This window comes from Cydia pomonella, chromosome 16 (genome assembly GCF_033807575.1).
Source record: "Cydia pomonella isolate Wapato2018A chromosome 16, ilCydPomo1, whole genome shotgun sequence".
Lineage (NCBI taxonomy): Eukaryota > Metazoa > Arthropoda > Insecta > Lepidoptera > Tortricidae > Cydia > Cydia pomonella.
In genome coordinates, this window is record NC_084718.1 from 8,561,714 (window position 1) to 8,577,633 (window position 15,920).

Genomic DNA, 15,920 nt, shown 5'->3' on the forward strand with positions numbered 1-15,920 from the left:
AGATATACTTCAAGTCTGAATTTTTTAGTATATCGATATGGCTTTGAGCGCATGTCGAATAGATCCCTAGAGTCTTGAAGGCTGTAGTGGACGCACGCTCAACGCGGCGTCGCAGGCGCGACTGCGCTCGCTATCGTTCAACCTCAGTCCCGTTAGAGCGAGACCTCTCGTGCGAGCAGCGCGGCTGCCCCGTCCGAGCCATCCGGAAGCCTCGCTGAAACTGGACCGTTTTCTTTTCTTGTTATTATTGAGATCGACTCTCAAGTTTCTGTTGTCGGCTGATAACGCGATGCGACGGCACTGTGCGCACGTGCGCTGCGCGGCTCTAGCGAATAAGTCTAATTTATAAGTTCAACTTATAAGTGCGGTGTGCCGGCTGACTTTTGGGCGTGTGTTTATTTTTTTATTAACGTTCTAGTGTTGTTGCGTGTGAAGGATTGCTTTTGTGCTTTTTAATGACAAGGATATTTTTTACTGACTTTTATCCAAGTGCGTATTTTTGGCTTGAAATAAGCTCTGAAGGATACGTTCGTGGTGTTCTCCGTTATACGAGGTACGTTTAGTGTCGTTAAAATTTTAAACCGCGGGTATTTTAATGACTTCAATATTTTAAAGAAGTTTATGACAAGGATTTTTAAGTGCGCCTTAAATTTACAAAAGTAAATATTGTGAAGATACTTAAATTTTGAGTTAAAATTACCTAAATAAATGTAAAAAATAGAGTTCCTAATTCTTAATTTAATAATTAAAAGTTTTAAAAAGTTATTTTTTTTATGTAATATCATAAAAATATAATGGAAGTTAAGTTATTTTTTTTTTATTAGATCAATGAAATACACAACAAATTACCAATAAAATAACTGCAACTTTCACACCACAAAAAATAACACAATTATATTACGTATTATTTTTCGTTAAAGATGTAGACCAGCACAATAATAGTAACTTAAACCGAGTGTGTCCTGTAACACGAGCGTAAAATTATACTGTACGCTGTATTCGTCAAACTGGCCAACATTTGTTCAGCGACTTTTAATAATAACTTATTTTGATTTTTAGCACACTTTAATGTTTCTTTTAAGACGCAATGTATTGCAAATTTTGTTATATTTAAAGCGTGACAAGCAACGTCAATTACAGTGATGACAGCGTACATTGAAGACAATATTTAATTTGTACGAAAAATAGGCAGTCTAAAGACTTCATTATTTTAAAAAGTCGTTGAACGAATCTTGGTCAGTTTGAGGATTGTACTCGCCTTAATTTTTTGCTCGAATTACAGGCCACACCCGGTATAAAGAAATTAACAAACTGCTTATAATAAACCAAAAACATAAATAGTATTTACATACCTACCCTTATTTTTAATTAGTAATATTTGAAGTATTATGGATTCTGTGGCATTACAATACAATGTAATAAAACATGAGATATTACAATAAAATAATAAATAAGAAGGTTACACTCATAAAAGTAATAAAAGTGCCTAGCCCTACCCTTTACTTTTCTATAAAACAGATACTTCTGCGACGCCCGTCGGCAAAATTTGACAAGTTAGCAATTTAACCAAACCTAACCTTCATGGCTCCACATAAAACTAATACATGTTTTTAGATTCAATAGAAATTGCAAAATATATTAAAAACAATTAAATTTTACATAACTTTATTAGTTGGAAATTAATAATTATTATACATTTTTAAAGCTGAGGTTAGGGCATAGTAACAATTTATTCAATAAGATATTGTATTTATATAAATTTTATGTTAAATCAATCTTTTAACTATTCTTATTTGAATAAATACACTTTGAAAATTACAGTTTTTATATCAAATGACGGGCAATCCTGTTTATTTATTCGTCTTTTTGTCATTCCTTCTGAATGCCATTAGGTATAATTAGTTACGTAGGAAAGCAACTCGCATTTTTTTCAATACCGTGATAATCTATTACAACTAGTTCAGTATACAAATATTACACGTACAAATTAGTTTAGTATACTATCAAATTGAACCCATTAGCATTTTAGTAATTACAGTGAGAACATAAATTCTGCTAATCACGTTATTTTACATAATAATTGTATTTTATAACAAGTAAAATGTAGTCTTAAGCTACGTTACCTTGCCACGTACGTTAAATAAGTGTATTGAAGCTTAATAACGTTATTAAGAGCAAAAATTAAATTTGATAAGCATCCACATTTTTATGTATTGATGAACAGTTGTCGTTTTTTAAATCCCGGTTTATATAAATTCGGCTAAAAGACAGCAAAGCAATACATAATAATTAACTTGCAAATAGAAATAATATAACAAATCCAAATTTAAAAAGTGTTGTCTATAATTTTAAACAAAATGGCATATATACCAAATAGTTATACTCTAGGTATTCGTATTAGGTAGGTAGCATTTCGAAGGGTGATCGGTTAAACCCAATGAGTATAGATTATTTTTTCATTTAAATTTGAACTCCACACATTTTTAAACATAGTTCTAATTTCAATAACATTGAAGTAACATATATCTATGCCTGAAATTAGATATTGATGTTAGAAATCGCAACACGAATGAAATAAAGCGATTATATTTTTTGTATGTAAACCTTCTACTCGCTCTATTTTCTTTGTAGTACAATTATTAGCAATGATCACTATTTCAAGCATATATATATGTTACTTCAAGGTTCATGCCAAGTCTCGTGTTATTTTGGCATATCGCTATAAAATTAGAGTGAGCTACGTTTTTATGGCGGCGGCTCTGTAATGGCGACTCTTAAAATAAAAATACAGTCTTAAATCGTTGTTCAGGTTCACGCGTTGTTCTAAAAAAAGATTGAAATGACCTATCGTAAGTAATGTCTTTCACCGTTTAACAGTTTTAATATTTTATCATATTTCCTCAGAAAAGTCGTAAAACTTTGACGTCGCGTCGCAACGATATGAAAAGTGCAACCGATCATAAACACGCTTCATGTTTATTTTAAAAAAGGTCATGTTTGTTTAAAAAGTGCAAAAAAGGAGAGTGGATTTCAAGGGTTCTGTAATGAAATTTATCAATGATCTGATATCAGCGATGCCATATTTCATTGTTTTATTATTATTGCAACTATAATATTGATAGAAGTTATAATAATTATAGATAATATTATGTTATATTATTCCGTTCAAAATTATTTCTGATTGTTAATTAATACAAAACAAGCTTTTAATATACATAAAACAAGCCAAACATTAACTAAATCATACCAAACCTAGCACGTAGGTAGATGCCACACTGTCATTAAAGTAATCAAAATCATCAATTACAATGAACAACATAATAAGTCGTCTCTTATTGAACATTTGTGTTTATCAACTACCTATTGTAGGTACTTGGAGTGAATTACAACATTAATTATTCTGAATGATAAATTCAAACGTAAGAAGTCGAAATTTAATATTAAAATGTATACATAAATTGAAATAATATTACATAAAATTGTTACGAAAAAAACACTAAATCTATTTTTTGATGTCGCTGCACGGATCTCTAAAAATATAAATTTAAAAATGAAGTGCAAACTTGCATACGTGCTTATCAGAACAGTCGTCAGCTGAAGCTCCATATCAAGTAAATGGACGCAACTAACATGAATTTGCAGAAAACATACGCCGTTGTCCTGTTAAGGCTGTATAGCGACCATTATTCCATAAAGACGGGCATAAACTCGTCTGTTTTATTCAAATGAACGATATCAACGAGATTTCACCCAACTCCGTGTTCTCGTAAAGGATAATGATTACAAACTTGCAAATAAACTTTATTAACTGGCTAAATATAGCAAATACATTTCAATTCATTATGCAAAAGTATTTTCATACATTTATATAATGAATGGAAATTAAATTTCGGCTGACGAACAGAAAGGGCAACATTTTTCAAGTACTTACACTTGTTTTAAAGATGTATTCTCAGTTAGAGACTAAAATGCCATACAAAGTGTTTTGAAATCCGTCTTGTTTTAAAGATAATGGCAAATTTTGTGAAAATTTGTTTCTGTAATAACTCGGTGAAAAGCGCATTTAGACATACCTACTGACAGACAATAAAATAAACTCGAAATATTTATCTGTAAATAAAAAAACTTTACTTGTTCGTAGTAATTTTTTTTTTCGAATATGTGTAAAAATAAATAATGTGCCTTACGCAGAAAACATACACACCCACAATTTTTTTTACTGAATTTGACCAAAACATCTCCTCAGTCATTTAACAGTTTGCTCCTTATTGACCTCAGGAACGCGTAGTTAAAATCTGTCGGATTACTCGAGCCCACGGTGCTTATGTTTATGTGCATGGTCATATCTTCGAGACGCTATTCTTACAACTTTTAAAGGGTTTGCTAGATTTAATCGTAAATGTGAGGTTACGTTTCTATTTGCCGTGGCATTTAAAAAACAACTTAGGTACCCTTAACCTGCGTGTGTAGTATTAAAAAATGTATTTTAATAAATGTACATGTACGTAATTTTAACGTATCTAATACATCATTATATATCTCTCAAAAAAAATTTTTTTTATATATATATTGTTGTTATGATTAAACCATCAAAGTACGACTAAAAGCGATTAAACTAAAATCATTCCAATAAAACAAGTAAGTAGGAGGGTGTTTAACCAAAATACTTAGTAATTATAGAAATATAAATAAGGTCGAAATTGCGAAAATTGAGGGAAGGGGGGTAAACGCTTGCGGGAAAGGATTGCAATCCTAGGTCTGGTTCGTACCAGGTCCAACGAATTTCGCTGGCAACGTATTCAACGCGGGAACGCTGCTGGTATTTTGGGAACGTTTGTGCCGAGTACTTACCCGAATAGGATATAGGTTCATTGGTTATTATTATTTTTGTTATCATATGCGTTTAATATTGACAATGCGTGTTGCAGATGGGATATGTGTAAATATCTATTTAACATCTGTTCTTAATGGGTGCATAAACATGGGTACGTACTAATCTTGCTCTCGTTATATGCAGTAGGTATTTTTATTTAGAACTTGTATCAGATTAAATTAGATCAGATTAATTTATTTAATTGACCGAGCGGAGCGAAGGTCCTCGTTTCAGCATGGACAAAAATATATTCGTATGTCCGGATGTTCTCATCTAGGTACAGGTCGCATTTGTAAAGCAATCTACGCGAATTTTAGGTGTAAGCAGGTTCAATACATATAGTTTTTTTTGTCTCTTAAGTTTTTTTAATGGCGGGGCCATGAGAGTTTATAAATTTTATAGCTCGTAGAGCCTCTAGACTTCTCAATACGATCAAACAAAAAAGTGTAGGGTAATAGCAACGTAAAAAATTACGTCTATAACAAAATACATACTTGGTAATTTAATATTATTAATTGACCTTTTTCTATTTGTTACAACAAGTAATAATAGGTAATCAACAATTCTAACTTAATGTTCATAATGTTCTTCATTTATTAATTGTATTCCATAGTACATACAGATGTTATCTTAAATTAAAGTTTCACAACATGGACCCTGAGTAGGGAATAGCAAGTTAACCTTATTAACTAAATACTTAAAATTACCTTACAAAACATATTACTCGTATTACCTATTGCCTAATATCTAAATTTAGTAGTCTACGTATATTTCCGAAAATAATTTAAAATACATTACAATCATTCGTTTCATTAGTAGTTATTCAATGTAAATAACTATATTAATAATAATAATACGGATTAAAATATTATATATAAAAAAAAATGCAGGGATGTCAATAAACAAATAATAATAATAATCGAATTTAAAATGTCGCGAGTCTTACTAACACTAATTTCTAATAAACTAGCGTGTAATTAGCTAAATAATAATAATGTCAATTCATTAAATCATTCCATTACATTGAGACAAAGGTAAAAAATGAAAAAAATGTCGTAGTTTTACCGAGAGTTCTGGCTCTCTTTAACTCAATTTCAATGAAGCTTGCCAGTCAGTCAACTTCGGCGCAAAATCAACCCCGTATGAAGTTATATAGAAAACAGGGAAGTGTCAAACCGCAAAGGAAAGTAGGTGTGAGGCAGTCTCACAATCTCCGGCGCCCCAGTCAATCACGCTCGGTTTCGTCCACTAGGGAAAAAATCTGAAGCGATCAAACCGCTGTGTCATCTTTGTTATTAAAAAATCAAACGTTTCGCTTTCACTGGTATTGTAGCACGCTGTGCGTTTTGATACGCTCACGTTGCTGCCCGTTTACATTGCGTATGGTATCAGCGAGGTTTTTCAACTGGCCATACACAGGAACTCGTCACAAAATACCTAATCCACACTCCCTTTAAACTAAGTTGAAAACGTTACGATTGTATCTAGTTTTCGTCTGTAATCAGTTGCACGTTACTCACCGTTTACAATACTTGTAAAAAATTTTAACAAGCGCTACAAAATATGTATATTAACTTAAGGAGGCTTTGGAAAATTGGTCAACCAGTAAAACACGTTAAATGATGTTTTAATTTTACGCTTTAGGTGACGTTGGGATTCAAACTGCAGCTGTATTGCAGCGTGACATTACTGCCGACTGCATTACTGCCGCAAATGCCAATATTGATGTTACTGCCCGGGTTTTTGCCATTTACGGCAGCAATGCACCTTGATATTCAGACGGTTAGTTTCAAAATGCGTGCTCCAAATAGGTACCTTACGATACTCCAGCTTACCATGTCTACCTACCTACATAAAATGATCATAATCATCATCATATCAGCCCTTTATCGCCCACTGCTGAGCATAGGCCTCTCTTCTAGTATGCCACTTGTCCCGGTCCTGAGCTAATCTCATCCAGAAGTAACCCGCAATCTTCCGAATGCATAACATTAAGAAAAATGATAATTTTTTTACCCATAACTCCAACATAATAGATACCTATAGTTTGTTGAGTGGTATTATTTAGTAAACCGGAGACAACGTAAGTATATTGTTAGGTAACTGACAGACATGTCTGAATTTATATCGATCAGGTGCCGCGACAGCTTCTCCGCTTCCGGAATAAAAAAAGTCCGTTAACAAAAAATATATCACGTAGTTTATAATTGAGTGTATTGATTTAATTTGTGGCTGTATTTCGCAGTTCTTTATTGCAGAGATTTTTACTTTGATATTGTTGTAAAATACACCGAATTTATTGAATCGTTTCCGAAGGCCTTCGACCTGGTTTTACGCAATTATTTTTATCTCACGACTGCCACATTTCGATCGTTTTTTTAATGTTGTAACTAAACGGAACTGTATGACACAGAGATAAGAACATGTTTATTAAAATATCTGCAAATAAAAAAAGTTTCTCACTTGTATACCTACGAAAGTGTACCTACCTTTGTGCCGGTTAATTATAGTTACAAACAAGCTAATTCGTAATCATATTAGTTAATAAAATGGCCTGCAAATAAGTAGATTTCCTTTGTGGATAATGGATTGTTTGAATTTATTTAATTCGATGACATACAGAAAAATCGCTTTAATCGTTTAGTTAACTATTCGAAATAATTGAGGTTTATAAAAATTTGGGTATGTTTATATTGGATTTTAATTTCTCAATTTGTTTGTGTCGGCGGCCGACCGTAAAATTAGGCCGATCGTTAAATATTCATGTGGTATGTTTAGTCACATTAAACCCATATATAGGTAGGATAGATTAGTTAGGTTGCTTCAGATGTTCGAAGGGTAAACTGTTCAGAAACAGGAGCCCTGCATTCGTCGACTCAGGGAAAGAGACGATGATTTTCGCGTTTTACGATATGTATAGGAATTTAATTATCTACCTAATTTGACTATCGACCACCGACATTACACCAATAAACAATACGCTTTTTTTACAGATATTTAGTTTGCAAGATTTGACCCAAACAAAAATTGCGAGTTAAATAAAAAAGAAGCTTGTAAAAAATATAGCTGTACCTATACAAATAAAATTCAAACACTTCCGCCGTTCTTCTTTAGATGAGACGATCAAAGATATTCTAAAGAGACTTTCTTTCTTAGGGACCACTTGTGTACGTCCAAAGTTTTAGTTTAATTGTTTAATTTTTAAGGTTCGAAGGTTACCTGAAAATGAAGAAACCGGAACACTTATAGGATCACTTTGTTGTTCGTTTGTCTATTCGTAAAAACGTATATTTTGACTCGTAAGAGAATCCAAATTTATCGGGTAATTTTCGTTGACCTATGAAATTTAGCAAGTAATATCGTCGTATACTACAAGTACAGGGGAAAATCTGTCAACTATATAAATTCGTAAAAAATAAAAAATAGGTCAAATTTGTAAGGAAGTTTCGTTGTCACCCAACGGACTCGGCGTCCGACTAGCACTTGTCCGGTTTTAACTTTATTTATGAGTATTAGGTACAGTTCAACAATAATGAGAAGACTTAGGTATAGGCATTAAATAAATTATTGTTTAAAGGCTGGAATCGCTGTAACAATGATTGTCGCGTTCGTGGGTGTGCCTAACGGGGGGTTTCAAAACAAGCCCGGCTCGCATTTGCATCAAATTGCTGCCATTACTAATTATCTGCGAAGAGCTTTCGCGACCTCTTCCTGGTGTTTGACATGGCGTTTAGATGCCTCGCTGTTTACTAATGATGAAGGGATCTTCGATAACATTCGTCTTTCAGAGAGAATAAGGTTGCGCGTGTGTGTATAAAAGAGCTACTTATCAGGTACACTCTTAATTCGTGGCGGAGTGAAAAAAGTTCATCAATTTTCCTCAACTATGTTCCATAACATTGTATTTTAATCCTTATTCGGTTTTGGCAGTGACCTGAATAATATTTTATGACTCTATAAGGTGCTAAAAAATTAGTTACGAACATTTTTACAGCTGATAGTACTCGGCTTCTGGGGCATATTCACATATAAGATAAAAAATTGTTGACATGCATGACAGAAAGTGTTAAGCATCTTGTCAGTTAAATGCACATGATGATTTTGTTACATAGATTAATAATTTATTTATTTTGTTCGGTAAATAAAAACATTGGAATAGTTTTCTTAATTTCTATTTGAAGTTCATTGTTTTAATGTAAAGTACCATCGGTAACTAATTTGTTAGCACCTTATATATAAAAAGAAAAATTGTTATTCGAGTATGTAAATGATATGTCTTTTTTCTGGCGTAAATAGATATCAAATTCTAGCTTTTTATAATCAAAGTCCGATGAAACAGTTTTATTTTAGTGATGTAATAACTTGAATCCTAAGTATAAAAGTATGTTACTTTTTTTGTAAAATGTGTAATAACAAAAAAGATACTTTTATTCTCTACATATAACTCATCCTCCAAAATGGTAAATTATGAGAGTTTTTACAGGGGAATGAAACGAGCTACGTAGCTTTACGCGACCGAAGTCGATTAGTAATGATTTATAAATCCTAAGAACATTCACTAAATGTGTTTATCTGAAAGTTTTCTTAAGATTAGGAATGTGGTATGTAATATTTACATGCAAGACTGTGTCGCTATGAGGGAACAACAAAATTTTATTCGTCTGCTGCAGCAGACACATGAATCACGATGCAGATGAAAAATGTATTCGAAACCACGAAACCGTCTACTATTAACCTCCACGACATATGTCGCATGCGAGAAAAACAAGCGAAACTGCAGAATTCGCCGATTTAAACACGCCTTTAACCATATGTATTCGTTTTCGAGCGCTTTGATAATAAGATGAGGGCGATGCAGGAGAGCTATTGCAATAGGCAACCGAGCGCAAGTAAGTTGGTCGCTCAGGTAAACCAGAATAAGTGTGGTCTCCTATCTTACATTGTCGTTATAGACCTCGACGTCTTAGTTACACTAGTTTTCTTGAACGTTTGACTCCCTTGTGGTGCAAGTAATGAAAATACACGGCCAGACATCGATAGACGTCGGTGATCTAAATTCAAGGAAATTTAGTCTGCATTCAAGTACATCACTCGAGATAAATTTAAATGGCAAAAAATGCACAGACGTTTAGATAGAGGCGCATAATTTTCAGATTCATTTTCATAGTCTGCACTCCGTCTGCGGTCAACACTTGGAAGTTTATGTTAGGACATTATTTAAGATACTAAATAACTAAAGCATAAAACATACGAAAAAAATATTTTGCCATCATGCATAATATGACAGAATAAAAATACCTAATTAATGTCGTTATTAGTATAAAACTTCTATCAATCCTTAATAGGTACGTTACTTTTCAATGGTTTGTTTCAATAATAAAACATAAAACAATTAGATCGCCTTTCTAACCGGACATCCGTTTTACATACAGAAACATGGGGCTAGAGATAGCCTAAGGCTCATCAAAGATTAATGCATGGACCTACAATTAAGGAGAAGCCAGCTCATAAATATCCAGCCACTTATATGACCAGCGTCCGTTCCAGTGTCAATAAACAATAAAAATGTTAAATCAATTCAAGGTAGTTCTAGTCAAATACTTTAGGTATACTCGTAAGTAAGTATCGAAACAAGTTTTTAATTTGTTCTCGGTCATCATTCTTTTGTCTGTTAAGTGCAGTCAAATAGCCTCCGGATATTTATACTATTTTTAACTGTCAAAGATTTAAAATTATTGCGCTGAAGCGCTGGTGGCCTAGCGGTAAGAGCGTGCGACTTGTAATCCGGGGGTCACGGGTTGAAACCGTACCAATGAGTTTTTCGGAACTTACATACGAAATATCATTTGATATTTATCACTCGGTAATGAAAGTTTCGTTGAAGTAAAAAATCGCGAGGAAACCGGACTAATCCCAATAAGGGCTAGTTTACCCTCTGGGTTGGCAGGTCAGATGGCAGTCGTTTTCGTAAAAACTAGTGCCTACGCCAATTCTTAGGATTAGTTGCCAAGCGGACCCCAGGCTCCCATGAGCCGTGGCAAAACGCTGGGACAATGCGAGAAAGAAGAAGAAAGATTATTCATATTGATGTAGTTTAAAACATTTATATTTTATTTGGATAGCCCAGGCAATCTTTGTTGCATTTTAAGTAGGTAAATAAAAAAATTGACTGAGGCTCTTACTTAAGATTGAAGGTGTAATTTCACACTTTTTTACCTGTGCTACAGGAAGCTCCTTAACGCTCATAGTTGTTTCAGCTTGTCATGACAGCCTAGACCGCGGCGATGCATCAATGCATTTAATGGTTTATTTATTATCTTGCAGTGGCGGATCGTTCAAAGAACTCGATTCCCACCGGCTTGTCTAATTTCAGCCCGTTGAGTACTGTCACAATCGATTCATGGAGAAAAGGAAAGCAAAATTAGCTACGGGTTCCCTACGAATATTTGTGACGCGCCGCCACTGTTATCTTGACACATCTACAATAACATTCACTCTCATGCGCAGTGCTAATATATCAATGACGTCTGTACCCACAAACCTCATTAGCTAGCACCCATATTGTTCTCTCGCGTTACACAAAAAGATCACTTTCATTATCTCCGTGGCATACGTCTTCTGGTTGCGTAAACGCAAGTTTACTGTTAACTTGGCGATGGCAATCGGGTGCATGGGAATTTTATTGTTTTGCGTACAAAACGCGTTCACACACATGAATGCCAGCCCTATATGTATGCCTCGGTATGATTACAGTGAATTTGACACAGTTGCCACAGTGCTAATGAACTTTATAACGTGGCATTAATAGGGTTGTCGTCAAAAATTACACATTATTAAAAAACTTTACCTTTATAATTATGAATATTATGTGTATATACACATCGCCATCAAATATACCTCTCGGGGCGGCCAAGACATTCACAAACGTCAGAACAAATTAAGCTGCTATTATCAAGACATTAAAGTTCATGTTCAGTTCAGATATATTTGAGCACTTTGGCCGCTTCGATATATGTGATGGTGACTGTACATAATACTATATAGAGTTTGCTACGTTATTAGTCAACTTTTTTTTTCATGACCTCACTTCATTATACATGTTTCTCCGCCTGCGAGTATATTCCAGAAAAAGTCATGTTTTTTGACGACCCTAGTTGATAGTGAAGTGCCCGGTCTACCTATGCAGCTGATGGTCTCGGGTTCGAATCCCGGTAAGGGCATTTATTTGTGTGATGAACACAGATATTTGTTCCTGAGACATGCGCGTTTGCTATGTATTTAAGTATTAATTTGTACATAATATATAGCGTTGTCTGAGTACCCAGAACACTGGGGCTAGCTGTAAACTTGTTTAAGAATATCCTATAATATTATTTATTTATTAATTTTTATGTAGCAATTAAGATCTGGAAAATCGTAATTTATAATCATCAATTAGCTTAAGAGTAGTAAGTGTAAGTACCCTCTCAATTCAGAATCCATATCACTTTCGATATGTGAAATTAACTTTAAACTAAGAAACTATATACCTGTATAATGCCGTTTAATATATATATTTAACAGGAAATGTTCGACTTGATATCAATTTCAATATGTGATTTCAATATACCTGCAGTAAAACATGATCGGAAGCGGATAGTCGTAAAACGTAACGGCCGCATTACAAAAGCCTTGATTGAAACATCACTCGCCATTCCATTGACGTAAAAATTGGTTCACTCAAGCATTATAAACCCAACCACGCACAAAAGATCTTAACTCATCATAGTAGTCACAAAATTGCACAAAAACGTCAGTAGAGGCATCTATCGTGATCTTTAACAATAATCGGAAACTCCCACCGATATGAAAAAATCACGAAAATTACTATTGCGTCACCAGTTAATTGCCGTTACGATTATTATAAACCGATCGATTACGAACGGTTTTGTAACAGACCATCAAATTTAGGGCACTATAACAATGCTTGCGTGACCTAGTACTATTGAAATGGTTTGAGCACTTGATTGTCATAACTACATCTTTACCCGAATACAATTGTCAAATCTATAGTGGAACCATAAAAAGTTATTATTATATTATTAATCTATTTTACTTATTACCTAGATTATATCTGTTAACTGAAAAATGAAATTACATAGGAAGTAATACGTTTTTCAACTTTCTTTCTTAATATTTAGGTATGTCGGTTTGAGCAATAATTGTACAATGTACGTCAATCAAACAAAATGATGGAGTCAGCGGCGTGTTTAGACGTTTTCTGCACCTGGTAATTAAGTGTATCTAGTACGAATTCATAATTTTCACTGAATATTCATTATTAGGTAGCGACAAACTGAACTAACCTTGCTATGTAATAACGTAATATATCATCAACTCTTCGGTTAAAATTCTAATGCAGCCTTCAACAAAGTTGTCATCAATGTGGACTCTATTTCGTCATCAATAATGACTGTGGAAGTTTGCATCAAAAATATATCGCAGAGCACTACAATTTGCATCAGTTATTGATTTAATGCAACGTGATAATTGATAGTTATATAGTCAATATATTACAGTTCCTTACATATTCAAGATACTTACCCCAGTTTATCTCAAAGTAGGTCAAACCTCTATTTAGTGGAATTGATTTTTAATGGATTTGACAAATAAAAATGTAATATGCTTTTATCACATTTGCTCAAAGTCAAAGAGAGAATTGCATTTGCAATTGACGATTTTGGCACAACATTCATTGCAAAATAACCAAGTCGGCCGAAATTTTAAACCTCTTAGTCATAAAATAAATGACTTGAATAAGTACAGATAATATGTAGAACCATTTTAGCTTATATTCAAATATATTTACGACTAACTTAATACACAAAGTAAAGTACATACAACACTGGATTATTACAAAATCATTGCTTGGCGATAACTCCTTCAAGCTGATTGATAGGTTGTACTAATATTATGTGTTTTGTGCTGATTTGATTACTTGTAATACCTATGTGGTTCGTATTGACTTGTCGCTTGTCGATCGGTTAAGTGATCGACGACTCACACGTGTCCACTCCGGCGCAAGACGTCAAAATTAACATAAAGCTTTTTATCCCATTACGCAAACATTAGTATTTCTGTCGCCAAATAATCATACAAAAAACACATAAGTACTACTTACTTCATAAAAAAGCTTGTTACAAAAAATAACAATTCAAACTTTTTATTGATTATTTTTATGCGTCCTCATTATTAGTATCTTTCAAGACTTGATATTGTGTTCACAAAGTAAACTTATTTTATTCTTCTCTTTGTTGTTATTAATTAGACGCCGTCCCGAAAAGAATTGCTAAATTACCAACAATCGACCCTACATGGAGCCCACATCCATATCACCATTGACTGGCGAGTCCTATGGAATGCGCCTAATAAAACCATAACAATAGCTACCACAAAAAATATCCCACGGCACATAATAATGAATAGTTAACGACGAAAACTAGGTGAATCTTTGTGCAATCGTGTGGTGTATTTTAAAAGAAATATGATCATTTTCAATTTCATAATGTTTCCCACACATGGGGCTATGAATGGAGGACTGCTGTCGGGCAGAGGACTGACAAATTAGTGTAATCTAAAACAGATTTTGTGACGCGTGCCCATTGCGTGCCTACTTATCTCAAATTACAAGTTTCTATTGCTAATGAATATCATCACCATCAGCCATCGACATTGAATCGTGTGCTAAGAAATTGTAGAAGCTTTTTACGCAACGCTTGGACATAATTAGATACAAATTTAACAAAATGATTGTGATGACAATTTTATATTTTTGTCTTACGATATACCTACATTATCAGTCGTATTGTTTGCTTATAAAATAAATTCTGACATAATTTGCTCAGTGCTGTAATATTTAAATGAGTCTAAATTATTCCCAATATCAATATCATCGTTGTAACACAAAGGCATCATATAAAACCTGAGACAATGAAGAGAACGGACCTTCGTGAAAAATGGCTTCAAAACTCAAGAACAAACGTTCAATGCAAATTGGACGAATGTCAAACTGTTGTATTAGTAGTATAATAGCGTTACACAACGTGCATCTTGACATTCCTTTTTGTTGTTCGTTGCATTCTGTGTGTGAGAACGGTTCCCATGCGATGGTAGATAGCGTGCGCGCCCAGCCGGCTAAACGCGCGATAAGGCAGATTAGAGCATCCGACGGGAGTACTACAGAGGCTATTAGTCATTCCCTTTGTCGCTTCTAAATGGGTAAAAGTAGGTTCTAAGACATACAATACATGTGTTTCTTCTTCAATACACTTTGTTACTTTTATTATTGTACACTTTACTACAAAATCTTACTAATTAATTTAATCGAGTAGTTCCTGTTATGACGTATACATAATTCGTCGTATTTTTTTAATTACTAAGGAAAGAGATACTCCATGAGGAAAATACTGTACACGCCACGTGAGTGAGTAGACGCCATTAGCATATATTTACCACACAGAAAAAAATCTTTGCAATACTATGATGCCTAAATAATAATAAAAATGTTTTTATCAACAATAACTTCAAGGATGCTGTACAACTAACATTTAGACCACTTTAAACGACGAAATCTCGGTTTTTATTACCAATGAGCCTAATACGAGTTAACATAAGTGCGTAATATCATCCAATAAAACAACCGTAACCTCTAATTACAGCGTCATTAATTTGGGAATCATCTCGTTAACAATTACGGTCCAACATCCTCTTGAGTTCATTTGAAATGTAAAATATGTATATATTGAGCAATACACACCCATTATCTTATTATTTCTAATAAGAAACACATGTTGCGAGCAAGAATCGAAGTGGATTTATGGCAGCTTACGAAAAGCAATCAGACGGGGTGTGGCTTATAGTAATTATTTCTTAACACCATCTTTTAAACGTGGCTACCGAACGCACTCCATTAGACACTTCCTCTGCCTTAATGGGTTAGATTAAGATGCGGCTAACTACTAGTGTTAATAAGTTCTCGAAATTAACAGCACTTTGATCGCGCCTTCAT

At 33.8% G+C, this 15,920-nt stretch overlaps 1 protein-coding gene across 1 annotated transcript in view; it reads left to right on the forward strand.

The window, feature by feature from the left end:
• The first annotated feature begins 269 nt into the window (after positions 1–269).
• LOC133526117 (transcription factor hamlet-like) overlaps positions 270–15,920 on the forward strand; it is a 115,148-nt gene continuing 99,497 nt past the window's right edge. The window contains exon 1 of the mRNA XM_061862592.1: positions 270–553. The gene's annotated coding sequence lies outside the window, so the exon portion shown is untranslated. The remainder of the gene's footprint in view (positions 554–15,920) is intronic.